Genomic DNA, 13,319 nt, shown 5'->3' on the forward strand with positions numbered 1-13,319 from the left:
TTTCAAATATGTACAAGTTTTGCCACATTCCGCGCTTGTAACATATCTTCTTTAACGCTCAATTTCTTTCATTTTTCTACCATACAGATATTTTACCGTACGCCCAAAAACGTACGTATTATATTTTTGTTCTATCGTAAAATCACATTTTTCTACGTACGCCAGCTTCGTACGTTTCTATCTTTGCCTTCATAAAATCACAAGATAATTTTATCTTCAAGAGTCTCGCTATTAACATCTTGTAAGATAAATGTACGTCCCAGCTAAAACGTACAAATACTTCAAGTTAAGTAATAATATATCATCGCTATTGACAAATTTTTAAGATCCAAGACACAGTTCTCTCTATATGTTTTAATATTTTTTATGTACTCAAATATATTCAAAGGAAAAAGTACATGGGTGATGCCATAGTCGTGGAAGCGCGTACGCTCACGCTGATCTTCTGACCGCCGGAAGCACGAAACCTCTGATCTGGGCAAAATCGGCAAGCCGAGGAAGAACGGACAGGACACATGCTGGACTGGCGAGAAAGCGTGTTCTTCCGCTCGCGCTAGGCATTTCGATTTCTGACACCTCTTGATTTAAAAAATCAGTTTTTTGATAGTTTTCTCTCTCCACTGGGCTATTCATTTTAGCCACAGTTTTCAATTGGTACGATTTGCTTCCAAATCTTACAGATGCATTTTAAAAAATTTTTCCATCGCTCGGACAGAAGAGTCGATTGCTCAGTGAGTACGAGTATACATACAAAGTGCATACGGGTAACCAACCCCGTAGGGCTTGCCACATATGGGCCATTCGGTCAAAGACACCGACCCGTGGCCACGCTGTGTGGAGAAAAGTCCGTAACGTAAACGGCACGAAACAGTCAGGACCGAAGCCCCGAAGGAGCTCTGAGACAGCTTCTCGACCGAGATCGTAGAATTGGCCCAAAACCCGCTCTGCTCCGTCCGCCTCGCACGGACCGTGTATCTCTTATAGATACCGAACGGCCGGCAAGGACGCCGGCGCCGCCGGCCGAATAGCACGCGCGCTTATGAGTGTAAACCGCTGCGGCAACAGACCGCCCGGCCGTGCTGTTGTAACATAGCGCGTGAACGAACGAAAAAAATTTTTATAGTAAACATTAAAATAAATTACACTACCGTAAACTAGACAAAAAATTACACATTTTTTCCCAATATGAAAATTTTCACAAACTTTTTAAAGTCCCATCGCATCGAGTAAACTTTTTTAATAACGCGTCCGCACGATTCTAAATGCTTAATCCATATGTGAAATCGTTCACTGATCACGAATATCGTATTTAAAAAAATTACAAAAATTTATTTTTCAAAATAATAAAAAAAAACCGAAAAATCACAAGAGTAAAGTACCATTATTTTAAACAACATGTCGTTCTAAATGCTTAATCCCTATGTAAAAAAGTTATTTAAGCAAGAATATGTAATTGAAAAAAATTAGAAAAATTTATTTTAGCCGTAAATCGAAAATAATGGGGACACCGGAGCTGTTCGAAGCGCCGAGACGCGCCGCGTACGGCCGAATATTTTCTAAGTCCCAACGTACCGATCAAGAGTAAAGTACCATTTTCCTACATTAGATTTCGTTCTAAATGCTTAATCCCTATGTAAAAACGTTAGTTAAGCAAGAATATCGTATTTTTAAAAAAATCTAATGATAGGATTTTCCAGAAAATTGAAAAAACCGAAAAATGTCAAGAGTAAAGTGCCATTTTCTGACATTAGATTTCGTTCTAAATGCTTAATCCCTATGTAGAAACGTTAGTTAAGCAAGAATATCGTATTTTTAAAAAAATCTAATGATAGGATTTTTCATAAAATTGAAAAAACCGTAAAATGTCAAGAGTAAAGTGCCCTTATTTTAAACATTATATCGTTCTAAATGCTTAATCCCTATGTAAAAAAGTTATCTAAGCAAGAATATGTTATTGAATAAAATGAGAAAAATTTATTTTAGCCGTAAATCGAAAATAATGGGGACACCGGAGCTGTTCGAAGCGCCGAGCGCGCCGCGTACGCCCGAATATTTTCTAAGTCCCAACGTACCGATCAAGAGTAAAGTACCATTTTCCTACATTAGATTTCGTTCTAAATGCTTAATCCCTATGTAAAAACGTTAGTTAAGCAAGAATATCGTATTTTAAAAAAAATCTAATGATAGGATTTTCCAGAAAATTGAAAAAACCGAAAAATGTCAAGAGTAAAGTGCCATTTTCTGACATTAGATTTCGTTCTAAATGCTTAATCCCTATGTAGAAACGTTAGTTATGCAAGATTATCGTATTTTTAAAAAAATCTAATGATAGGATTTTTCAGAAAATTGAAAAAACCGTAAAATGTCAAGAGTAAAGTGCCCTTATTTTAAACATTATATCGTTCTAAATGCTTAATCCCTATGTAAAAAAGTTATCTAAGCAAGAATATGTTATTGAATAAAATGAGAAAAATTTATTTTAGCCGTAAATCGAAAATAATGGGTCGAGCGAATCGGTCGATTGCGCCGAGACGCGCTATGATGCAACAGACGAGCGATTGGAACGCCCGAATATTTTCAAAGTCCCAACGTACCGGTCAAGAGTAAAGTACCATTTTCCTACATTAGATTTCGTTCTAAATGCTTAATCCCTATGTAAAAACGTTAGTTAAGCAAGAATATCGTATTTTAAAAAAAATCTAATGATAGGATTTTCCAGAAAATTGAAAAAACCGAAAAATGTCAAGAGTAAAGTGCCATTTTCTGACATTAGATTTCGTTCTAAATGCTTAATCCCTATGTAGAAACGTTAGTTAAGCAAGAATATCGTATTTTTAAAAAAATCTAATGATAGGATTTTTCAGAAAATTGAAAAAACCGTAAAATGTCAAGAGTAAAGTGCCATTATTTTAAACAATGTATCGTTCTAAATGCTTAATCCCTATGTAAAAAAGTTATTTAAGCAAGAATATGTAATTGAAAAAAATTAGAAGAATTTATTTTAGCCGTAAATCGAAAATAATGGGGACACCGGAGCTGTTCGAAGCGCCGAGCGCGCCGCGTACGCCCGAATATTTTCTAAGTCCCAACGTACCGATCAAGAGTAAAGTACCATTTTCCTACATTAGATTTCGTTCTAAATGCTTAATCCCTATGTAAAAACGTTAGTTAAGCAAGAATATCGTATTTTTAAAAAAATCTAATGATGGGATTTTCCAGAAAATTGAAAAAACCGAAAAATGTCAAGAGTAAAGTGCCATTTTCTGACATTAGATTTCGTTCTAAATGCTTAATCCCTATGTAGAAACGTTAGTTATGCAAGATTATCGTATTTTTAAAAAAATCTAATGATAGGATTTTTCAGAAAATTGAAAAAACCGTAAAATGTCAAGAGTAAAGTGCCCTTATTTTAAACATTATATCGTTCTAAATGCTTAATCCCTATGTAAAAAAGTTATCTAAGCAAGAATATGTTATTGAATAAAATGAGAAAAATTTATTTTAGCCGTAAATCGAAAATAATGGGTCGAGCGAATCGGTCGATTGCGCCGAGACGCGCTATGATGCAACAGACGAGCGATTGGAACGCCCGAATATTTTCAAAGTCCCAACGTACCGGTCAAGAGTAAAGTACCATTTTCCTACATTAGATTTCGTTCTAAATGCTTAATCCCTATGTAAAAACGTTAGTTAAGCAAGAATATCGTATTTTAAAAAAAATCTAATGATAGGATTTTCCAGAAAATTGAAAAAACCGAAAAATGTCAAGAGTAAAGTGCCATTTTCTGACATTAGATTTCGTTCTAAATGCTTAATCCCTATGTAGAAACGTTAGTTATGCAAGATTATCGTATTTTTAAAAAAATCTAATGATAGGATTTTTCAGAAAATTGAAAAAACCGTAAAATGTCAAGAGTAAAGTGCCCTTATTTTAAACATTATATCGTTCTAAATGCTTAATCCCTATGTAAAAAAGTTATCTAAGCAAGAATATGTTATTGAATAAAATGAGAAAAATTTATTTTAGCCGTAAATCGAAAATAATGGGTCGAGCGAATCGGTCGATTGCGCCGAGACGCGCTATGATGCAACAGACGAGCGATTGGAACGCCCGAATATTTTCAAAGTCCCAACGTACCGGTCAAGAGTAAAGTACCATTTTCCTACATTAGATTTCGTTCTAAATGCTTAATCCCTATGTAAAAACGTTAGTTAAGCAAGAATATCGTATTTTAAAAAAAATCTAATGATAGGATTTTCCAGAAAATTGAAAAAACCGAAAAATGTCAAGAGTAAAGTGCCATTTTCTGACATTAGATTTCGTTCTAAATGCTTAATCCCTATGTAGAAACGTTAGTTAAGCAAGAATATCGTATTTTTAAAAAAATCTAATGATAGGATTTTTCAGAAAATTGAAAAAACCGTAAAATGTCAAGAGTAAAGTGCCATTATTTTAAACAATGTATCGTTCTAAATGCTTAATCCCTATGTAAAAAAGTTATTTAAGCAAGAATATGTAATTGAAAAAAATTAGAAGAATTTATTTTAGCCGTAAATCGAAAATAATGGGGACACCGGAGCTGTTCGAAGCGCCGAGACGCGCCGCGTACGGCCGAATATTTTCAAAGTCCCAACGTACCGATCAAGAGTAAAGTACCATTTTCCTACATTAGATTTCGTTCTAAATGCTTAATCCCTATGTAAAAACGTTAGTTAAGCAAGAATATCGTATTTTTAAAAAAATCTAATGATAGGATTTTCCAGAAAATTGAAAAAACCGAAAAATGTCAAGAGTAAAGTGCCATTTTCTGACATTAGATTTCGTTCTAAATGCTTAATCCCTATGTAGAAACGTTAGTTAAGCAAGAATATCGTATTTTTAAAAAAATCTAATGATAGGATTTTTCATAAAATTGAAAAAACCGTAAAATGTCAAGAGTAAAGTGCCCTTATTTTAAACATTATATCGTTCTAAATGCTTAATCCCTATGTAAAAAAGTTATCTAAGCAAGAATATGTTATTGAATAAAATGAGAAAAATTTATTTTAGCCGTAAATCGAAAATAATGGGGACACCGGAGCTGTTCGAAGCGCCGAGCGCGCCGCGTACGCCCGAATATTTTCAAAGTCCCAACGTACCGATCAAGAGTAAAGTACCATTTTCCTACATTAGATTTCGTTCTAAATGCTTAATCCCTATGTAAAAACGTTAGTTAAGCAAGAATATCGTATTTTAAAAAAAATCTAATGATAGGATTTTCCAGAAAATTGAAAAAACCGAAAAATGTCAAGAGTAAAGTGCCATTTTCTGACATTAGATTTCGTTCTAAATGCTTAATCCCTATGTAGAAACGTTAGTTATGCAAGATTATCGTATTTTTAAAAAAATCTAATGATAGGATTTTTCAGAAAATTGAAAAAACCGTAAAATGTCAAGAGTAAAGTGCCCTTATTTTAAACATTATATCGTTCTAAATGCTTAATCCCTATGTAAAAAAGTTATCTAAGCAAGAATATGTTATTGAATAAAATGAGAAAAATTTATTTTAGCCGTAAATCGAAAATAATGGGTCGAGCGAATCGGTCGATTGCGCCGAGACGCGCTATGATGCAACAGACGAGCGATTGGAACGCCCGAATATTTTCAAAGTCCCAACGTACCGATCAAGAGTAAAGTACCATTTTCCTACATTAGATTTCGTTCTAAATGCTTAATCCCTATGTAAAAACGTTAGTTAAGCAAGAATATCGTATTTTTAAAAAAATCTAATGATAGGATTTTCCAGAAAATTGAAAAAACCGAAAAATGTCAAGAGTAAAGTGCCATTTTCTGACATTAGATTTCGTTCTAAATGCTTAATCCCTATGTAGAAACGTTAGTTATGCAAGATTATCGTATTTTTAAAAAAATCTAATGATAGGATTTTTCAGAAAATTGAAAAAACCGTAAAATGTCAAGAGTAAAGTGCCCTTATTTTAAACATTATATCGTTCTAAATGCTTAATCCCTATGTAAAAAAGTTATCTAAGCAAGAATATGTTATTGAATAAAATGAGAAAAATTTATTTTAGCCGTAAATCGAAAATAATGGGTCGAGCGAATCGGTCGATTGCGCCGAGACGCGCTATGATGCAACAGACGAGCGATTGGAACGCCCGAATATTTTCAAAGTCCCAACGTACCGGTCAAGAGTAAAGTACCATTTTCCTACATTAGATTTCGTTCTAAATGCTTAATCCCTATGTAAAAACGTTAGTTAAGCAAGAATATCGTATTTTAAAAAAAATCTAATGATAGGATTTTCCAGAAAATTGAAAAAACCGAAAAATGTCAAGAGTAAAGTGCCATTTTCTGACATTAGATTTCGTTCTAAATGCTTAATCCCTATGTAGAAACGTTAGTTAAGCAAGAATATCGTATTTTTAAAAAAATCTAATGATAGGATTTTTCATAAAATTGAAAAAACCGTAAAATGTCAAGAGTAAAGTGCCCTTATTTTAAACATTATATCGTTCTAAATGCTTAATCCCTATGTAAAAAAGTTATCTAAGCAAGAATATGTTATTGAATAAAATGAGAAAAATTTATTTTAGCCGTAAATCGAAAATAATGGGGACACCGGAGCTGTTCGAAGCGCCGAGCGCGCCGCGTACGCCCGAATATTTTCAAAGTCCCAACGTACCGATCAAGAGTAAAGTACCATTTTCCTACATTAGATTTCGTTCTAAATGCTTAATCCCTATGTAAAAACGTTAGTTAAGCAAGAATATCGTATTTTAAAAAAAATCTAATGATAGGATTTTCCAGAAAATTGAAAAAACCGAAAAATGTCAAGAGTAAAGTGCCATTTTCTGACATTAGATTTCGTTCTAAATGCTTAATCCCTATGTAGAAACGTTAGTTATGCAAGATTATCGTATTTTTAAAAAAATCTAATGATAGGATTTTTCAGAAAATTGAAAAAACCGTAAAATGTCAAGAGTAAAGTGCCCTTATTTTAAACATTATATCGTTCTAAATGCTTAATCCCTATGTAAAAAAGTTATCTAAGCAAGAATATGTTATTGAATAAAATGAGAAAAATTTATTTTAGCCGTAAATCGAAAATAATGGGTCGAGCGAATCGGTCGATTGCGCCGAGACGCGCTATGATGCAACAGACGAGCGATTGGAACGCCCGAATATTTTCAAAGTCCCAACGTACCGATCAAGAGTAAAGTACCATTTTCCTACATTAGATTTCGTTCTAAATGCTTAATCCCTATGTAAAAACGTTAGTTAAGCAAGAATATCGTATTTTAAAAAAAATCTAATGATAGGATTTTCCAGAAAATTGAAAAAACCGAAAAATGTCAAGAGTAAAGTGCCATTTTCTGACATTAGATTTCGTTCTAAATGCTTAATCCCTATGTAGAAACGTTAGTTAAGCAAGATTATCGTATTTTTAAAAAAATCTAATGATAGGATTTTTCATAAAATTGAAAAAACCGTAAAATGTCAAGAGTAAAGTGCCCTTATTTTAAACATTATATCGTTCTAAATGCTTAATCCCTATGTAAAAAAGTTATCTAAGCAAGAATATGTTATTGAATAAAATGAGAAAAATTTATTTTAGCCGTAAATCGAAAATAATGGGGACACCGGAGCTGTTCGAAGCGCCGAGACGCGCCGCGTACGGCCGAATATTTTCAAAGTCCCAACGTACCGATCAAGAGTAAAGTACCATTTTCCTACATTAGATTTCGTTCTAAATGCTTAATCCCTATGTAAAAACGTTAGTTAAGCAAGAATATCGTATTTTTAAAAAAATCTAATGATAGGATTTTCCAGAAAATTGAAAAAACCGAAAAATGTCAAGAGTAAAGTGCCATTTTCTGACATTAGATTTCGTTCTAAATGCTTAATCCCTATGTAGAAACGTTAGTTAAGCAAGAATATCGTATTTTTAAAAAAATCTAATGATAGGATTTTTCAGAAAATTGAAAAAACCGTAAAATGTCAGGAGTAAAGTGCCATTATTTTAAACAATGTATCGTTCTAAATGCTTAATCCCTATGTAAAAAAGTTATTTAAGCAAGAATATGTAATTGAAAAAAATTAGAAGAATTTATTTTAGCCGTAAATCGAAAATAATGGGGACACCGGAGCTGTTCGAAGCGCCGAGCGCGCCGCGTACGCCCGAATATTTTCTAAGTCCCAACGTACCGATCAAGAGTAAAGTACCATTTTCCTACATTAGATTTCGTTCTAAATGCTTAATCCCTATGTAAAAACGTTAGTTAAGCAAGAATATCGTATTTTAAAAAAAATCTAATGATAGGATTTTCCAGAAAATTGAAAAAACCGAAAAATGTCAAGAGTAAAGTGCCATTTTCTGACATTAGATTTCGTTCTAAATGCTTAATCCCTATGTAGAAACGTTAGTTATGCAAGATTATCGTATTTTTAAAAAAATCTAATGATAGGATTTTTCAGAAAATTGAAAAAACCGTAAAATGTCAAGAGTAAAGTGCCCTTATTTTAAACATTATATCGTTCTAAATGCTTAATCCCTATGTAAAAAAGTTATCTAAGCAAGAATATGTTATTGAATAAAATGAGAAAAATTTATTTTAGCCGTAAATCGAAAATAATGGGTCGAGCGAATCGGTCGATTGCGCCGAGACGCGCTATGATGCAACAGACGAGCGATTGGAACGCCCGAATATTTTCAAAGTCCCAACGTACCGATCAAGAGTAAAGTACCATTTTCCTACATTAGATTTCGTTCTAAATGCTTAATCCCTATGTAGAAACGTTAGTTAAGCAAGATTATCGTATTTTTAAAAAAATCTAATGATAGGATTTTTCATAAAATTGAAAAAACCGTAAAATGTCAAGAGTAAAGTGCCCTTATTTTAAACAATGTATCGTTCTAAATGCTTAATCCCTATGTAAAAAAGTTATTTAAGCAAGAATATGTTATTGAAAAAAATTAGAAAAATTTATTTTAGCCGTAAATCGAAAATAATGGGGACACCGGAGCTGTTCGAAGCGCCGAGACGCGCCGCGTACGGCCGAATATTTTCAAAGTCCCAACGTACCGATCAAGAGTAAAGTACCATTTTCCTACATTAGATTTCGTTCTAAATGCTTAATCCCTATGTAAAAACGTTAGTTAAGCAAGAATATCGTATTTTTAAAAAAATCTAATGATAGGATTTTCCAGAAAATTGAAAAAACCGAAAAATGTCAAGAGTAATGTGCCATTTTCTGACATTAGATTTCGTTCTAAATGCTTAATCCCTATGTAGAAACGTTAGTTAAGCAAGAATATCGTATTTTTAAAAAAATCTAATGATAGGATTTTTCATAAAATTGAAAAGACCGTAAAATGTCAAGAGTAAAGTGCCCTTATTTTAAACATTATATCGTTCTAAATGCTTAATCCCTATGTAAAAAAGTTATCTAAGCAAGAATATGTTATTGAATAAAATGAGAAAAATTTATTTTAGCCGTAAATCGAAAATAATGGGGACACCGGAGCTGTTCGAAGCGCCGAGCGCGCCGCGTACGCCCGAATATTTTCAAAGTCCCAACGTACCGATCAAGAGTAAAGTACCATTTTCCTACATTAGATTTCGTTCTAAATGCTTAATCCCTATGTAAAAACGTTAGTTAAGCAAGAATATCGTATTTTAAAAAAAATCTAATGATAGGATTTTCCAGAAAATTGAAAAAACCGAAAAATGTCAAGAGTAAAGTGCCATTTTCTGACATTAGATTTCGTTCTAAATGCTTAATCCCTATGTAGAAACGTTAGTTATGCAAGATTATCGTATTTTTAAAAAAATCTAATGATAGGATTTTTCAGAAAATTGAAAAAACCGTAAAATGTCAAGAGTAAAGTGCCCTTATTTTAAACATTATATCGTTCTAAATGCTCAATCCCTATGTAAAAAAGTTATCTAAGCAAGAATATGTTATTGAATAAAATGAGAAAAATTTATTTTAGCCGTAAATCGAAAATAATGGGTCGAGCGAATCGGTCGATTGCGCCGAGACGCGCTATGATGCAACAGACGAGCGATTGGAACGCCCGAATATTTTCAAAGTCCCAACGTACCGATCAAGAGTAAAGTACCATTTTCCTACATTAGATTTCGTTCTAAATGCTTAATCCCTATGTAAAAACGTTAGTTAAGCAAGAATATCGTATTTTTAAAAAAATCTAATGATAGGATTTTCCAGAAAATTGAAAAAACCGAAAAATGTCAAGAGTAAAGTGCCATTTTCTGACATTAGATTTCGTTCTAAATGCTTAATCCCTATGTAGAAACGTTAGTTATGCAAGATTATCGTATTTTTAAAAAAATCTAATGATAGGATTTTTCAGAAAATTGAAAAAACCGTAAAATGTCAAGAGTAAAGTGCCCTTATTTTAAACATTATATCGTTCTAAATGCTTACTCCCTATGTAAAAAAGTTATCTAAGCAAGAATATGTTATTGAATAAAATGAGAAAAATTTATTTTAGCCGTAAATCGAAAATAATGGGTCGAGCGAATCGGTCGATTGCGCCGAGACGCGCTATGATGCAACAGACGAGCGATTGGAACGCCCGAATATTTTCAAAGTCCCAACGTACCGGTCAAGAGTAAAGTACCATTTTCCTACATTAGATTTCGTTCTAAATGCTTAATCCCTATGTAAAAACGTTAGTTAAGCAAGAATATCGTATTTTAAAAAAAATCTAATGATAGGATTTTCCAGAAAATTGAAAAAACCGAAAAATGTCAAGAGTAAAGTGCCATTTTCTGACATTAGATTTCGTTCTAAATGCTTAATCCCTATGTAGAAACGTTAGTTAAGCAAGAATATCGTATTTTTAAAAAAATCTAATGATAGGATTTTTCAGAAAATTGAAAAAACCGTAAAATGTCAAGAGTAAAGTGCCCTTATTTTAAACATTATATCGTTCTAAATGCTTAATCCCTATGTAAAAAAGTTATCTAAGCAAGAATATGTTATTGAATAAAATGAGAAAAATTTATTTTAGCCGTAAATCGAAAATAATGGGTCGAGCGAATCGGTCGATTGCGCCGAGACGCGCTATGATGCAACAGACGAGCGATTGGAACGCCCGAATATTTTCAAAGTCCCAACGTACCGATCAAGAGTAAAGTACCATTTTCCTACATTAGATTTCGTTCTAAATGCTTAATCCCTATGTAAAAACGTTAGTTAAGCAAGAATATCGTATTTTTAAAAAAATCTAATGATAGGATTTTCCAGAAAATTGAAAAAACCGAAAAATGTCAAGAGTAAAGTGCCATTTTCTGACATTAGATTTCGTTCTAAATGCTTAATCCCTATGTAAAAAAGTTATCTAAGCAAGAATATGTTATTGAATAAAATGAGAAAAATTTATTTTAGCCGTAAATCGAAAATAATGGGTCGAGCGAATCGGTCGATTGCGCCGAGACGCGCTATGATGCAACAGACGAGCGATTGGAACGCCCGAATATTTTCAAAGTCCCAACGTACCGGTCAAGAGTAAAGTACCATTTTCCTACATTAGATTTCGTTCTAAATGCTTAATCCCTATGTAAAAACGTTAGTTAAGCAAGAATATCGTATTTTAAAAAAAATCTAATGATAGGATTTTCCAGAAAATTGAAAAAACCGAAAAATGTCAAGAGTAAAGTGCCATTTTCTGACATTAGATTTCTTTCTAAATGCTTAATCCCTATGTAGAAACGTTAGTTAAGCAAGAATATCGTATTTTTAAAAAAATCTAATGATAGGATTTTTCATAAAATTGAAAAAACCGTAAAATGTCAAGAGTAAAGTGCCCTTATTTTAAACATTATATCGTTCTAAATGCTTAATCCCTATGTAAAAAAGTTATCTAAGCAAGAATATGTTATTGAATAAAATGAGAAAAATTTATTTTAGCCGTAAATCGAAAATAATGGGGACACCGGAGCTGTTCGAAGCGCCGAGCGCGCCGCGTACGCCCGAATATTTTCAAAGTCCCAACGTACCGATCAAGAGTAAAGTACCATTTTCCTACATTAGATTTCGTTCTAAATGCTTAATCCCTATGTAAAAACGTTAGTTAAGCAAGAATATCGTATTTTAAAAAAAATCTAATGATAGGATTTTCCAGAAAATTGAAAAAACCGAAAAATGTCAAGAGTAAAGTGCCATTTTCTGACATTAGATTTCGTTCTAAATGCTTAATCCCTATGTAGAAACGTTAGTTATGCAAGATTATCGTATTTTTAAAAAAATCTAATGATAGGATTTTTCAGAAAATTGAAAAAACCGTAAAATGTCAAGAGTAAAGTGCCCTTATTTTAAACATTATATCGTTCTAAATGCTTAATCCCTATGTAAAAAAGTTATCTAAGCAAGAATATGTTATTGAATAAAATGAGAAAAATTTATTTTAGCCGTAAATCGAAAATAATGGGTCGAGCGAATCGGTCGATTGCGCCGAGACGCGCTATGATGCAACAGACGAGCGATTGGAACGCCCGAATATTTTCAAAGTCCCAACGTACCGATCAAGAGTAAAGTACCATTTTCCTACATTAGATTTCGTTCTAAATGCTTAATCCCTATGTAAAAACGTTAGTTAAGCAAGAATATCGTATTTTAAAAAAAATCTAATGATAGGATTTTCCAGAAAATTGAAAAAACCGAAAAATGTCAAGAGTAAAGTGCCATTTTCTGACATTAGATTTCGTTCTAAATGCTTAATCCCTATGTAGAAACGTTAGCTAAGCAAGATTATCGTATTTTTAAAAAAATCTAATGATAGGATTTTTCATAAAATTGAAAAAACCGTAAAATGTCAAGAGTAAAGTGCCCTTATTTTAAACATTATATCGTTCTAAATGCTTAATCCCTATGTAAAAAAGTTATCTAAGCAAGAATATGTTATTGAATAAAATGAGAAAAATTTATTTTAGCCGTAAATCGAAAATAATGGGTCGAGCGAATCGGTCGATTGCGCCGAGACGCGCTATGATGCAACAGACGAGCGATTGGAACGCCCGAATATTTTCAAAGTCCCAACGTACCGATCAAGAGTAAAGTACCATTTTCCTACATTAGATTTCGTTCTAAATGCTTAATCCCTATGTAGAAACGTTAGTTAAGCAAGATTATCGTATTTTTAAAAAAATCTAATGATAGGATTTTTCATAAAATTGAAAAAACCGTAAAATGTCAAGAGTAAAGTGCCCTTATTTTAAACAATGTATCGTTCTAAATGCTTAATCCCTATGTAAAAAAGTTATTTAAGCAAGAATATGTTATTGAAAAAAAT

This window comes from Megalopta genalis, unplaced genomic scaffold (assembly GCF_051020955.1).
Source record: "Megalopta genalis isolate 19385.01 unplaced genomic scaffold, iyMegGena1_principal scaffold0061, whole genome shotgun sequence".
NCBI classification, from domain to species: Eukaryota; Metazoa; Arthropoda; class Insecta; order Hymenoptera; family Halictidae; genus Megalopta; species Megalopta genalis.